The following is a 15,538-nucleotide window of genomic DNA, read 5'->3' on the forward strand; positions in this document are numbered from 1 at the left end:
GCTGAACACATACCAGGGGCCCTCAGTTATTTACAGAATTAGCAGATGACTGTTGTTGTACACCAGTATACACCCTCATGTTTGGATATGACATACATGTATCTGCCCTGGGTATGTACATGCCCCACACACACACACACACACACACACACACAACATACATGTAAATAGCATAGCTGCTGTTGTCCTTTGTGCAAACAGATGGCTACAGCCATTACATACATGTAGATGGAATGTAGGTCCATGGCTGCTGAATGCTAACAGCACATAATGTGTGATATCAATCTTGACAGAGGTAACATTCCCCCTGTACCGGTCACCCATTACACCTATCATAGCATACAACAGTCCATGTGTCATGTATGTCATTACACATGTCCACCAATTTCAATGCCTACAAACATGCCCAAATGATAGGATTGTAGGACCTACACACATGTACATGTAGAGATGTGCATTCAGATACCATGCGTGTGCAGTTGTTGATGTATGCAGGTGACATGTATCTTAGTACATCATGCAGTTGCAATGCAGCCTCAACATTGCCAACTGTATATGATGATATGCTGAATGTATGGAAAGATGTACCTCAGGTATGGACAGATGTGTGGAAATTACTAAGTGGTGGGGCATCTTTGCAGATGGATGTTTGCTAAGGACAGCTCACAGGTGTGTCACAAGCAGTCCTACAATAACCTGTGTAACCAGTAAGCAATGGTTTCGTTAATTGAAGGACATAAGACACAACTTAGACAGCGGTCAGGGTGACACTGAAGGTAAATCACTTGACACCTGTTAACAGTTAAGACGTCCTGTGTGTATATATCAGCACTGTTGCCAAAGGAAGCTTCAGTATACTTTTTAAAGCATGCAGTACTGTTGTAAGTCTGTCATACATATAATGAGCTAGGCAGGTCTTTGATTCACAGTATTGGCATGTGTGGTTGCGTGTGTCCATATATGTCACGTATGGTGGGGAATACATCTCAATTGTTACTCACTCTCCTGTACACTAGTGTACACATCTGTACAGACTGCAGTGTAGAAAGCAGGACATAGGCAGGGGTGTTTATCTCACACATATGAGGTATCTGTATGTGCGTGACATAGGTGTATTCAATAGTGAATGCCACAGTGTGTGTGTGTGTGTGTGTGTGTGTGTGTGTGTGTGTGTGTGTGTGTGTGTGTGTGTGTGTGTGTGTGTGTGTGTGTGTGTGTGTATGGCTGTCTGGTCCCTGGAGTGAGGATGTATGTTACCATACTGAACTGATAAGACCCCTCCCCCCATCCAGGCGATGCAATCTACTATCCATGTTGATGTCCCCGATCTTAGGCCATACTGACTACCTGTAAATGTGTATTCTCTGTAGCGCGTCATGTAGGTGCACAGTACTGTAATGATGATTTGCACATAGGCAGGGGTCTTCACCTCAACAATAGCAACTGTGTGTGAGTGTGTGTTACTGTGTTGGTGAATCTGTGAGTGTGTGGGTGTGTTACTGTGTCAGTGAATACATGTGTGTCGATACCTGAGTGTGTGGGTGCAGATGTGTGTTGGCATCCTGTCATGGGAATGTGTATTACTGCTTCCTAATGAGGCATCACACTTCCCACTGGCCTCTACCCTTGTAATCAGCTAGACCGCTCTCTTACCTCACCACTCCATGTAACTGTACCTGTGATGTCACCCAGTATGGATGTCACGTCTGTAGCCACAGTAGCTTAATACACAGCTATCATGCTCTTGGATCAGCAGACATGTTTGGAGCGTGGGACATTCTCACTGTTATGTGGCAGCTACATGGTGCATGATGGTATATTCATACATACCTGTGAGTAGTCCACATTGACATATGGGACACTAACTGCAAACACTGACATCCACCGGCACATGCAATTAGACCTGAAGGAGGAAAGCAGAACATCATGACCAACATGCAATTACTGTTGTTACACAAGACACATACTGTTAACAGTACGGAATGCATTGTACACTTGTAGTACATGGTATGTCTGCTGCTTTCAACAGTTCTCAACAATTGTAAACTAGACTTATCTTCCTAGTCTGTTCACCCTGTGCATCAGACCATATCAGCATGTCCCTGCACCGATGGTGTGGATGTCAGAGATGCGGCACAAGCATTATCATATGCACAGGGTGATAATGTTTGCCAGAGGCCTAGGCTGCACCATTGGATGACATCATGTGTGTGGGTTAGGGCCTTTGATCTAATTGGGCGTGTGTGGATGTTATGCATGTGTGTGTTGCGGTGCCCTGCATATGTTTCCAGTATGTGCGTGTATGTATGCACACAGCTCTGGCATGTATTGGCAGCTGTGGACTGTACAGGCCAGGTTTTTTAGTTCATGGTGTCCGGCCACAGACATGTGACCTGTGCCTGCCAGGGGTTGCACGGGCACTACCAGGCGAAGATGCAGATTGGGTACTGTCTGATGACACTTGTCCACTGGAACCGTGTCCCTGTTGGGACGGTCCAGGGCCACATGCACGTGGCCTGCTGTGTCATGGTGTAGACAGCACAGCACCAGATGCACTGCTGCTGCTACCATCACTATGGGAGTAGACATGTGAGGTGGCTCGTACACATAGACCTGAAACAGTTGATGTAGCAGGCCTATGTCCACATGCCCGATGCTTCACTCCTACCAGATGTTCCAACACAGACAGCTCACACTCGCGGATTGTCATGCCACGGTCAAGGACTCCAACCATGTCACCCAACCATCTATCCAAAGCTTCAGCAATCTGCTGTTGAGCATTTACCATTGCCTGGATGTTGTTGTTTAAAGAATGGACAGCAGCCCTCTGAAGCCTCTGATCTTCTCTGTTGTGCCATTCAGCACATGCCTGTGCCTCCATTACAGCCTGAAACATGCATCTGGTGACACCAGCTGCTGTGCTCTGTCTTGCAGGAGCATGTCGGCCAGAGGTCCTCCTATGAGCAGCACTGGCCACTTGCCTGTGTGGGACACAACCAGTCAGTTGGCTGACACCATGTGTGCAGGCACACCTTCCATAGCCCTCACACTTTCCTGTTCCAAGCTACCAGACGCCAACTGTCCTACCTCTATGGCCACTGATGATGGGGTATGTGCAGGCATGGGATCTGTGTGCGGGGATGAGGGGGATATAGGTGGAATGGCAACCAATGGCACAGATTCAGCACCTGACAACCCTGCCTGTGCCTCAATCATACATTCATCACCAATGCTAGAGTCTGTGGGGACACTAACATCAGATGGACCGCAGGAGGGCAACACACCTACATCACCTGTGAGGGCAGACAAGAACTGTACATTACAATCTATACAATAGACACACACAGACACACACGTATGTGATATGACAGAAGGCATGCAACATGCATGTGATATGGTAGAAGGCATGCAGCGCAGACAATAATAGTGGTAGTTATCATACATCCCTCGGTTTCACACAACAGCATGCATGTGTCATAGCAGATGGCATGCAAATTACAAAATCATTGTAGTAGTTAGCATACATCCCTGTGTTACACCATGTAGACCAGCATAGGTTAACAGTACACCTGCCTGATGTGTGGCATATGACCTTGACAATCACATGTAGTATGACATGTGATCTGCTGACGTGTGCAATGACATGCATACATATTTAACAAACTGGTGTCCTGTCAAATATACAGTGGGTTAATGGTGTCCCAATGCAGTGTTGTCTGTCCGCCCTACAGATATACTGCACATTTAGCTGATGTGCATGGCCATTGCAGGGAATCATGAGGCATCTCTATTGCTATACAGTGTGAGTTACAGACACAGTTCATAGCCATGACTTGTTCAGATACAATACATATATACTGTGGAATGTGACCCACGTCACTGAGGTGCATACACACTAAACCATGATGTGGAATGTGTGACACAGGTCACTGAAGGGTATACGGATGACACCCCTGCACATCTGCAACCATATTGCTGCTGCCTGGCAACTATGGCCAGACATGGCGAACACGTCAGTACACCATGTCCCACATAACATCTGTGTACCACACACACACACACACACACACACACACACACACGAGGAGCAAGTATGACATTGATGTCTGACACCAGCAAGGGGAATGTACTGTATCTGTGGGCTGATGTGGATACTGTACAGGTGACTGCTGTCATGTCGTGACACCCTCAAGATGTTCAACACATCTTATGTGGTGGATTGATGTCACGCCTACACAAGATGTGCACAGGCCTGTAGGATGTCTAGTGTTCCACATCTGCAATATAACCATTACACAAAGGCCATAGTTGGACCATTTGTAGCCATTGTATGACAGGGTGTACACACAAGCACATCACATCTACTGTGTGTGTTGCTTCATGTCTCTGGCCATCCTCCATGGCCATGTGTGTACATGTGTTGGCCAAATTATTGTGATGGGTGTCTATTTCACATGTCTGTGTTGTCCCATATGACATACATCCATAGATGTCATATGCTCCACTGACGAGAGGGTTATACAGACAAAGGGTGGTATGTGGGATATGTTTTTCAGGTTAGTTAGGCAGTGTTGTAGCCAGGCCACTAGATGTCATGGACATGTCAAGATAGCATATCACATTGTGTGACATTCATAGCAGGGCTATGATCCACACCAGTGAATCCTGTGGGCTGGCCATACTCCAGCCCACTGTGTAGTACTGTTTGTATTCCCCACATGTGTAGTTCTGATCTGTAGTACATGTCCCTACAGTGAACAGCACCTCCACCATTGTATGCACAGCTGTCCACACATCTGGCAATGACAGTTTGTGAGGATTCATGTCGGTGATTCACATGGTTTGCAAGTGTTGCACATGGGTAGGCATTGTGATGCATTGCAGGTCCGACCTGTATATTGTGACAGTACCATACATTATGTGTACATGTGGTAAATGGCCACATGGCAGATAGATCTGTGCATTACAATGCCTGATAAATAATAGCAGTCTCACCTGCAATGGGCTGCTGTAGCAGCGGAATGCAGGTACCTAAATAGGAGTAACACAGCAGTATGAGCATTATCCATGCCTGTATGATAGCTACAGGGTGCAAAGTGCATGTTAACACATACACCAGTACATTAGACTATACTATGGTGTATGCACATGTGTGCATACACAGAGTAGCATACTATAGTATGCGGCATGTGTGTATACATGCCTTGCATATGATGTTACATTACATACTGTACAGTGACACATGCATTGTAATAGGTGCAGTAGTGACTTACCAGGCAACTCCAGGCTCGGTGGTTGAGAGACACCCACTTCCACAATATCGGCTAAGACTTGTGGATGTTGTTCTGCAGGTGTCCCCAGATTGGCCAGTAGCTCCTCAGTACGTGTGAGTGGGGTCTTAGTTGGTCGTCCACCACCTGTTGCACCTTGTTCCCTGGTGATTGCATTTGCACGCTGTTTTGCCCATCTAATGAGGTCTGTACAGTGTCTGCACACCTGCTGGTATGTGCAGTTGTGGCCACCCACATCATTAACCCTCCTGCGAAGTTCCATCCACAGGGCATCCCGCTGCTGTGCATCCTGTGGCACATGGCTGAACAGGATATCATGATTGTCATGTAAGTATGGGATGAAGGCCTCATCCTCTAAGCGGGTATAAGGGGGTAGCCTTGCACCCGGCATACCTGGAAGACATAATGATGGAGACAGGTCACAGTAACTTACAGAGACATACAGAGCTACAGCTGAACATACATGTGTATCGCATTTATTACAATTAAATAGCTGTATCTGCAAATCTACATGACACTGACACCACTGACATGTTTGTGTCACACACATGTGACACTCTATGCTGAGCAGGTATTATCACCATATATGTGTGTGTGTGTCACCTGATTACATTGCTCATACTCCATGTGGTTGCTATCTTGATGTGGGCATGTCTGTTTGCCTGTACTGGTGTTCCTACCTATCAGCACATGGCTGGATGTGTACACATTAATGCAGTCAACCTTGATGCTGTGTATATGTCACATGTAAAGACTTACACTGCCTTAACAGACATGACCTGTGACCCTGCAGACTTGCTCACGTAAGGTTTTACATGTATGTGTTCTGCCATATTCATCTACACGGCACTGTACAGTAATTCAACATCCTGCCATGTATCACCTGTGTTGCACATGTGATACACATGGGACACTGCCTAGCCAGATGGTATTTGCAGGGATGGATATCAAGTATAGCATGTACAGTCAAAGTCAACTAGTAGGCTATATGCCATGGGCCATGTATGAATCTAGGATGAAAGTTTACCTGGCTATAGCCGACAGGCGAGCCTCTAGGGCCAGGTGGAGCAGTGCCACATAACTGATCCACAAGGTTAATGATACATTTAAAATGCGGTCATCACACCATGTCTGAGAAGGGAGGGATGTGCAGCTTTGCTGAACAAGAATGCATAGTATGGCAGGACTATGTAAAGTGTATGGGACAAGGATCTGTCCAGCATGTGGTGATCCTAGTATTTGGAAGGTGGAAGTCCATGAAGTATGTGTTTGAGATCAGGATGTGTACGTGTAGCATGTCCAACATCACTGGATTGGACATGGATTTATTCAGGGTATGCATCATGCTACATAGTGGAGATGGGGAATGGGAAGGCTGGTGTAGGCCATCTGCACATGGCCAATACCCCTTAAAGGAAATATGTGATCTGATATGGGTCACTTGAGTGTAGTGTATGGCTGGACAATGATCTCTATATTCATGGATGGCACCCTGTCATGATTAGGGTTGCCACATATGACTACCTGACAGGTGTGGTGACGTAGCTATCACAGGAAAGACAACTGCCCAGCTGCATCCCTTACACACAGTGTCCATTATGTTGACAGCTGCATAGGTGGTAGTTCATGGGTACAGGGTTATTAACATAAGGGTGACAATGCAATATGTAGCTGTCAGATTGTGGCCATATGTCACACACACCTCACCCACAAATGCCCTTCTGTATGTTGTCCACAACACTCTGAGTCAGCTATTGCTCCTAGGTCAAAGTCATTTGCATACTTCAATAGGCAGATGCCTTCTGTTTGTCTGTGTGGTATGGACTACAATGAGGGGGAATACAATTAATTAACCCTGTCTTACTGTAGCTGGCATTGGTGTGATGTGCATGTATTATTCAGACACCTTCTGTAGTGCTGGTTCTGCCAGTAGTCCCATTGCAAAACACTCCTGTGACATAGGAATGTACATCTAGTATACCGAGTGTAGGTGCAACACAGTATGGGTGATGATGTCCTATGACCTGGCAAGGTTATGATATGCAGTGCGAAATCAACCTTACTGTCATCTACATCTGTACTGCTGACATCAAATAATTTGATCAAGGTTCATGGCCTTTCAGACCAGACTCAGCAGGGTAGTAGTGCAGTACTTCCCATTATCAGCGGTGTCTCCCCCTTTGTGGGTTGTGATACCTGTTGGTGTGCACCATTCAGTGTGTACACAGCCTGACATGAAGCTATGTTTTACATGATGTGTACGTGGAGAGCAACTTGTTTTGCCATATGTGTATGATACAACCTGTGATGTGAACAGGTCCCATGCAGCCTGAGTGCAGCTTGTACCTGCATAGTTGTGGGTACAGGGGCTCTGTGGTGTACATGGATATATAATTGTGTACCTGTTTGGGGGGGGGGCAATGTGTTTATATTATCCAAGACCCTATCTGGATTGCTTATTCATGCTCAGCACTTGTTCAGAAATTGTAAGCACTACGTAAGCTACTAATTACTATAGCACTCAATCTTCCTCATTACCTAGAGGTAAACAGGTTTTGTACATACTTTTCTCACTTGCTTAGAGTAAAATAGCTCTTGTACTCACTTTCTTCACTTATCTAGGGGAAATTAGTTTTATATTCAGGCATGTCCAAGGGTCAGCTGCCAGTGTTCTCTCCTGTCTATCTGATGAATCTGGACATCTTGAGGCAATGTAGACATTGCCTCATGTACACAGACAACCCTCTCCACCTACAACCCAACACTACAACCTGTGAGAGATGCACTTATCTAGCCAAACTGGAGGTAAAGCTCTCTCCAACCAAGCCTGACCCTGACAGTCATGTGGAGAAGGTAAACATTCGCACCACACCACACTCATCACATAGTCTCACTGAATCTACCCCACCATTAACTGAGAAAACTACTCGTGTACCAACTCATTAACTCAACGCTTTCTGCAATTCATAAACACCAATGCCTTGGATCAACATATCCACACACCCACCAGGGGCAACAATATCCTAGACCTAGGCATTACCAACATGAGTGACCGGTGTTCCACACCTGAAGTCAACTCCTCGTTGGTCAGATCCGACCATAAGCTGAACACCGTTGATATCCACATCCCCCCACCCCCCATTAAGGAAACCACAGTATAATATGTCTACAAAGCCAACTTCATGCTTCTTAAGACAGACGTGGTGAACGTCATGACACCCATGCAGATGGACAATACTGTTACAACTGCTGAATCCTACACAAATGCACTCTATAAGCACTTACACGAGTGCATGGATCGTGCTATCCCAAACAGAACCAAGACACTATACTCCTAATTAAGGAAGCCAATCTGGTGGTTCACTGCCATAAACAAACTGTAAAACAGGAGGAAGACTCTGTTGCAAAAGAGAGTACAATCCCATGCGTGGAGGAGCTCCCTGGTCAGCCTCAGTAAGAAGGTGAGATCCCTTATATGATCCTCCAAAGCTAGCTACGAATGCAAAACCGCCACTAATTACAACAACAACCACAAAGCATTCTATAGCTATGTCAAATATCTCGATGTCAACACCCAGATCTGCTCTGAGTTACAGCACAAAGGCACGAACATTACAGAACCAACTGATATTGACAACATCCTGGCAGATAGGTTCAGTGCTATCTTTCCCTCCTCTCACCCCGAAGGGCCCATATCTATACAGGAAGAGTGCAGCATCCCTGTACTCACAACTACACAGGTAAAAGCTGCACACTCTAAAGCCAATATCACAGCATCCATGGGATGGGACAACATCCCAGGCTGCATTTTACACAAACTTCAGAACGTACTGGCTCCCCACCTACGCACCATGTTCAATAATAGCCTCGCATCGGGCTTTGTGCCCCCTGAATGGCACACAGCAACAGTTATCCCACTCCACAAAGGTGGCGCCACAACAGACCACAGGACCTACTGCCCTATAGGCCTGACTAGCCTGGTCTGCAAGGCTATGGAGCACATCATCATGGATCTCAGTCACAGAGACATTGGGTACCTCCAAACCTTTGACTCCTCCCAGTTTGGCTTTGTTAAGGGCAGACCATGCCTCCTAAACCTGGTGGACTTCTTAGAGACAGTTACCAAGGCATTAGATGAGGGTAGGGAGGTCCACACAGCCTACCTAGCTCTCTCAAAGGCTTTCAACACCATTCCTCATTCTGGTATTATCGACATACCCATCCACCTGAACATTATCCCCTATGTCACGTGATGGTTTGCAAAGTGGCTCACAGACAGAACCCACACAGTGGGAGTTGCATACCCTAGGTCTGACTGTATACCAGTTACAAGTGGCATCCCTCAGGGCTCAGTCCTAGGACCCCTCATGTTTGGTATATAATTCTCTGATGTACAGGCAAGCACAGAAGGGCTTTGGCTGAAAAGGTTTGCAGACGACTGCAAACTAGGGGACATAATTGTTTCCCTAGCTGTTACAGACACCCTCCGGATGGGTCGCACTGAGACGGATACCTGGTGTCAATATCATGGCCTCAAACTGAATGCCAAAAAGTGCATAGTCATCCCCTATGGATATAACTAATTACCCGGGGACTACCACATAGGTGCTAGTCCCCTACATACAGAAAAGGTAATAAGGGATCTGGGAACCCCAGTAGATAGCAATCTCTCCTTCGATACCCATAATGACAAGGTGGTTAGAATATCCTTCTATGTGGCCCCCCTAATCTCTAATGGGTTCGCATCCAGAACAAAGGAGGCCATTGTGCCTCTCTACTCATGACTTATTAGACCCATTAAAGGATACAACACCCCATTTGGGATGTACCTTACAAAACAACTGCAACAGCTTGGAAGACCACAACAATACCACACCAAGAGGATTACTGACCTCAAACAGATGACCTATGCAGCCCAACCTAAGAAACTCCAGCTGTACTCGGTTGCATACTGCATACTCACAGGTGATATCTGCTTGACATACAAGGACCATGTTGAACCCAATATTGCTGGATATGCTCCACCTAAACAGAGGCTCCTGAGAGCCACATGCTCTAGGGATATACATGTAACCACAACGATGGCTAGGACGTGCTGGACAGACAGATTTTTGACCCCGGAGACTCCCCATGCTTTGGAACATGATTCCAATGTACATCAGGCAGGGCCCCTCACTAGCACTCTTCAAGGGAAACCTTGACGGGTGGATGGGAGACAGACATATACCCCAGGGATCACTGCAGTGGCTCTGCTAGACAGAGGCATGTGGAACTAATGGCTCTGCCATTCAGAGGCACAGTGAACTAACCTATAGGAGTAGCAAAAGCCAACAGCTAGGCTTATAAATACCCTTGGTAAGACAGCCTAGTACCTACCTTTGCACTTATTACATGTCTTATGTGCATGGATAGTTAACTAGCTCTTCCATTTTACTTTGCTATCATGCTGATAAACTGTCGGGTGACTACAAGTCATATGTATCCTGTTATTGTGTATTGTAAATGCCAATAGACATAACTAATGTTTGCCTAACATAACAGTAATTCTATGTAACTTGTAATACATATCTGCCTACAATACTGTACATTACACAGTTATTGGCACAATATCCCACAATGCAAATCATAAACGCACAGTGGGCCAACCTTCAACATGTTATTCTCAGTAATACACCCATACATATGCCTACTGTTACAATATATCAACATATACTATCCCGTTATAGCACATACTAGTTGGACCAGCCCTGCCACTGACAGTGGCTGGTGAGGAATATTTGTGTTCAAAACCCTTACATAGCATCCCTTGTGGTGTATGCGGTGTTTGCCTTGTGACCTACAGCAGTACACATATAAATACTACAAGCATTACTATGCTCAACAATACATCACTACAAGATAACTGTTTACAATATATGGATTGCATGCACTTTAAATATTACAGAACAGGTACTACATACACAGACATACTGAGTGTTCAACATACCTTATTAGTAACCCGAGGTGTCATTGACTGTTAATTCAATCCTTTTCAGTTTGTGTTTCAATGTTCTTTGTAACGTTCTGCTGGTATATACAGATGGTTTGAATGTGTGATAAGCCATCCTTTTCTAGTTAAATATCGGCAACATGTGCTATCCTGACCACCAGTTGGTGTTCCAAAGTAGTTAATTAGATGCACATCAGCTGTGCAGCTACTCCATTAGTCAATACCCTGGCAACAGTGGTGTATAACTGAGTACTCCACTTGGGCATTGCTCGTTTGCCTTACTTTCGAGGAAGACGGCCTGGATGTATTGTTTGTGATGTATTTCAACAGCTATATGGAGACAGACAGAGATATATTAGCTTCATGACTCCCGTGGACTGAGTGTAATGGCTAGAAGAAGTTGTTCTACATGTGAGTACAGCTGTTATATTTCAGAACATTGCTACTTATGTAGGGTTTGTTTGTACCTGATACTTCTAGAGATGTTTCAGTCTGGCAAGGATGTTTGGGCAGCTCAAGGCTGTATGGCTATGCATGAACTGTTATGTGGTTTACAGTGTGCTCACCAGACATCCTTGATTTGGTGTACATGTGTATCATACTGTGCTGTTAATCAGTAATTGGCAACACTTCCCGGTTTACACACAACCCTCTGAAACGGGATTAGTGCAAACAAACCCTGTAACATCAGCAGCTGTTCCATTGTATAACAGCAACTATTTCACATAGGGCCATGTTAGTGTGTCTCTGACAAGGTATGTTAAGGCTTCTGCAGATGTCGTACAGTGAGTGAATGATTTGTGATGTTATTACAGTTTGTATTGTAATTTGTTTGGGTGTGGGGGTGATGTTGGCGGGTGTGCATAGCAGATGCAGGGGTGTGTAGGAACTGCTTTTATACATAATCGATATGTGCGTGAGGGTTCCTTCCCTATTTGAAAACCTATCCTTTAGTGGACTAATACTATGGTAATTGCAGGCTGATTCATTTAAGCAATGTTAAGTGGTTCCTGTACAGCATGCAGGTGATGTTAGTCCTTGAATCCTTTTGGCAATACATCGGAATGTAATAAAGTGTTGCTACATAAAAGCTGTGTATTTCTGTCATAGGTATTTCCAGTCACTGGAGTTGTGTTTGTGACTGACCCTTTTTGCTAGGGTTGCCACCTTTTCATATGGCCATAGTGGGACATTTTCGGGACACATATCAGATTACAGGCCAACACAAACCCATGGTCAGTACAAGGGATAGAACTTTCCTTTCTTGCCTAAATATAAGCTTATTCTTGTAGCAGTTTAGTTGCTTATCCTCTTTCTTGTAACATGTAGGTATTTTAGATACAGAAAGAACTATTGTATACAACTATTACATTACATATGGGACATAATTATGTCCTACAATCTCAGGACACTTGCCACGTTTAATATATTTGGTCAGGACACAACCGCCCAAAGAGGGACTGTCCCTTGCAAAGTGGGACAGGTGGTAACCCTATCATTGGCTCATGTCCATAGCACATATTTGTAATAGTGTATAGGCATATACTCTCCATATCCTTTGTACATAAAGGTTGGTCGTGGCAGAATGTGTGATTGCTATGGTCCATGTTATACTCATATATGAACACTTCAACTGCTGCATACGGGATACCTACGGAATCCTGAAACCACACAATTCCGATGCCCATAGTACCGGGCCCAGACTCCCATACCCCACATTACCGACAGCGACAGTAACTCGCGAAAGTAACACAAACATGGAACACACACGCACACACAGACACACTGCTACCCACCACATCCAAACAAACCATCCTACACTACGTATGAGCAAGCCCCCCTACACCCCCCATGTGGGTGTCTGCATCCCCCACACCCCCCCTACTTTAATATTCTACCTCCTAGATCGCACAAACAGACGCACAAAGCAAACACACACCCACACATTACAGTCCCCAGGAACACACACCACACGCAGAACACACACTTACACACATTACAGCCCTCAGAAACACACTTACACACAGTAACCTACCTGAACCACAACACCAGAAGCACTGACTAACTGTCCCTTAACATCGTGATTTCAAACCTCGTGCTTCTGGTGTTTCGGTACTGTGGTCTTTCGGACTTTAAGCCTCGTGATTACGCACGTCAGTATGTCAAGCAGTCGGTATGTGGCAGGTATCCCATTTATATATACCTCCATGGTTATGTAGATATTGTTAACCTATCTATATATCTACATATATATGTTTATCCCCATATATCGAATATATCTCTCTCTCTCTCTCTATATATATATATATATATATATATATATATATATATATATATATATATATATATATATATATATATATATATACACACACCTTTCATTGGGTACATGCCGGTTTGTCCTATTTCCACACATTCCTACCTTTTGTGTTTTATCCTGTCAGTATACACAACTGCCATTGGTACATCTCAGGTAGCTTAGTGGTATGTTATTGTGAAGATAGTGTACATGGTTGCATGTTCTAATCCTGGCAGTGGTAATTTTACCTCTCAGAGCAGGCACTGGTAGTGCAAGGGTGATTAATGCACATTTCAGTGGTTGTGCGTTCCACATGTTTATTATTCTATGGAATACTACCTATATATGCAAGCTGTGGTTAAGGTATACTATGTAACGTGTAAATCATCTGAGAAGATTCCTTTCACGGATACTCCCCATTATTTGGAATTACATCCCTGATTACATTATACAAAACCCCTCACTAACACTCCAGGGAATCCTTGCAGAGTGGGTGGGGAACAGTGGATACACCCCAGGGATCCCGCAATTGGCTCTGCTCCACAGAGGGACAGTTAGTTAATCAATGGGATGGCAACAGCAGATACTTTTTGGCTATGCTTATGAGTGGCCTCGGGCAGTTAGGCATGTACCTACCTATGTACCTATGAATCTATACATACAGTATGGACACATGCTGATAGCTTAAGTTACTGTTCAGGTATTGACTTATCTTGTGCCAATGGCAGTTGTGTGTACAATAGGTGAGGGCTACCTATGTAGGATGCACACAGTAGACCACCTATACATGACAATTTACAGGTGGTCGTGTGTGTGTGTGTGTGTGTGTGTGTGTGTGTGTGTGTGTGTGTGTGTGTGTGCCATCCATGTTTGTTGTGTGTGCAGGTGGAGAAGGGTGTCAGTCCATAGGTGCCTACACTGTCAGTATGTGTGCTATACACACACACACACACACACACACACACACACACAAACACTATCAGTGTGTGTGCTATACGTTCCCTCTTTGCCAAGGCATGGGCATACTGGGCATGCCTCCGTCTGCCTACTGGGGCTAGCACAGGGTGTTCGTGGTCTGGGTCCCTCTGTGCCTGTGGGGCCCTTGGCAATGGTGGTGGGCTGTGAGGGCCTTCACCATTCTGTCCCTGCTGCAGCTGTTTCTGCAGGATCATATTGTGTAGCATGGCACATACTATGAACATGTGGGCACACGTACCTGGAGAGTACTGCAAGGCTCCACCAGATATGTCCAAGCAACGGAACCGTGATTTCAGCATCTCAAACAGTTTCTTTGTGTGCCTCACTATGGCATTCTTGCATAGCTGTTTGTGCATTTCTGATGGGAGTCATCATCCACAGCTCCAGTGCATAGCCAGCATTCCCCCACCAGGTGGCCATATGGGATGTCCCCCTGGCAAATACCTGATACAGCTGTGAGGCATGCCAGATGTGGGAGTCGTGATAGCTTCCAGGGCTGCCAGCACACACATCCATTATAATGCCCTGGGCATTGCACATGAGCTTGCAGTTGATGGACGGGTATCCCTTGCGGTTTATGTAGCACCTACCCTGCTCACCAGGTGGTGTCTTGATGTGTATGTGTGTGCAGTCTATTGCACCCAGTACCTCCGGGTCTGCCACACGGTGGAAGAGATGCATATTGCTGGCCAACTCCTCATGCGTTTGGGGGAAGTATATGTGCTCATTGGCATGTGGTAACATGGCATCCAGGAACTGGTGGAGTACCCTGGATGCTGATGCCTGTGAGATCCCCATGATATCCCAATGTTGACCTTTGGAAGGTACCTGTGGCTAGTATTCTCAAGCTTACACATACTTTCGTGTCCAATGGGATGGGTTCCCCTCTGTTACTTCTGGCTCTAAGGTATGGCCGGCACAGCTCAACACGTTGCAGTATGTTGTCCCTGTCCACCCTGTAACGCTCTACTATCTCCAGAT

This window comes from Protopterus annectens, chromosome 9.part0 (assembly GCF_019279795.1).
Source record: "Protopterus annectens isolate FY-2018-M chromosome 9.part0, PAN1.0, whole genome shotgun sequence".
Taxonomy (NCBI): Eukaryota; Metazoa; Chordata; order Ceratodontiformes; family Protopteridae; genus Protopterus; species Protopterus annectens.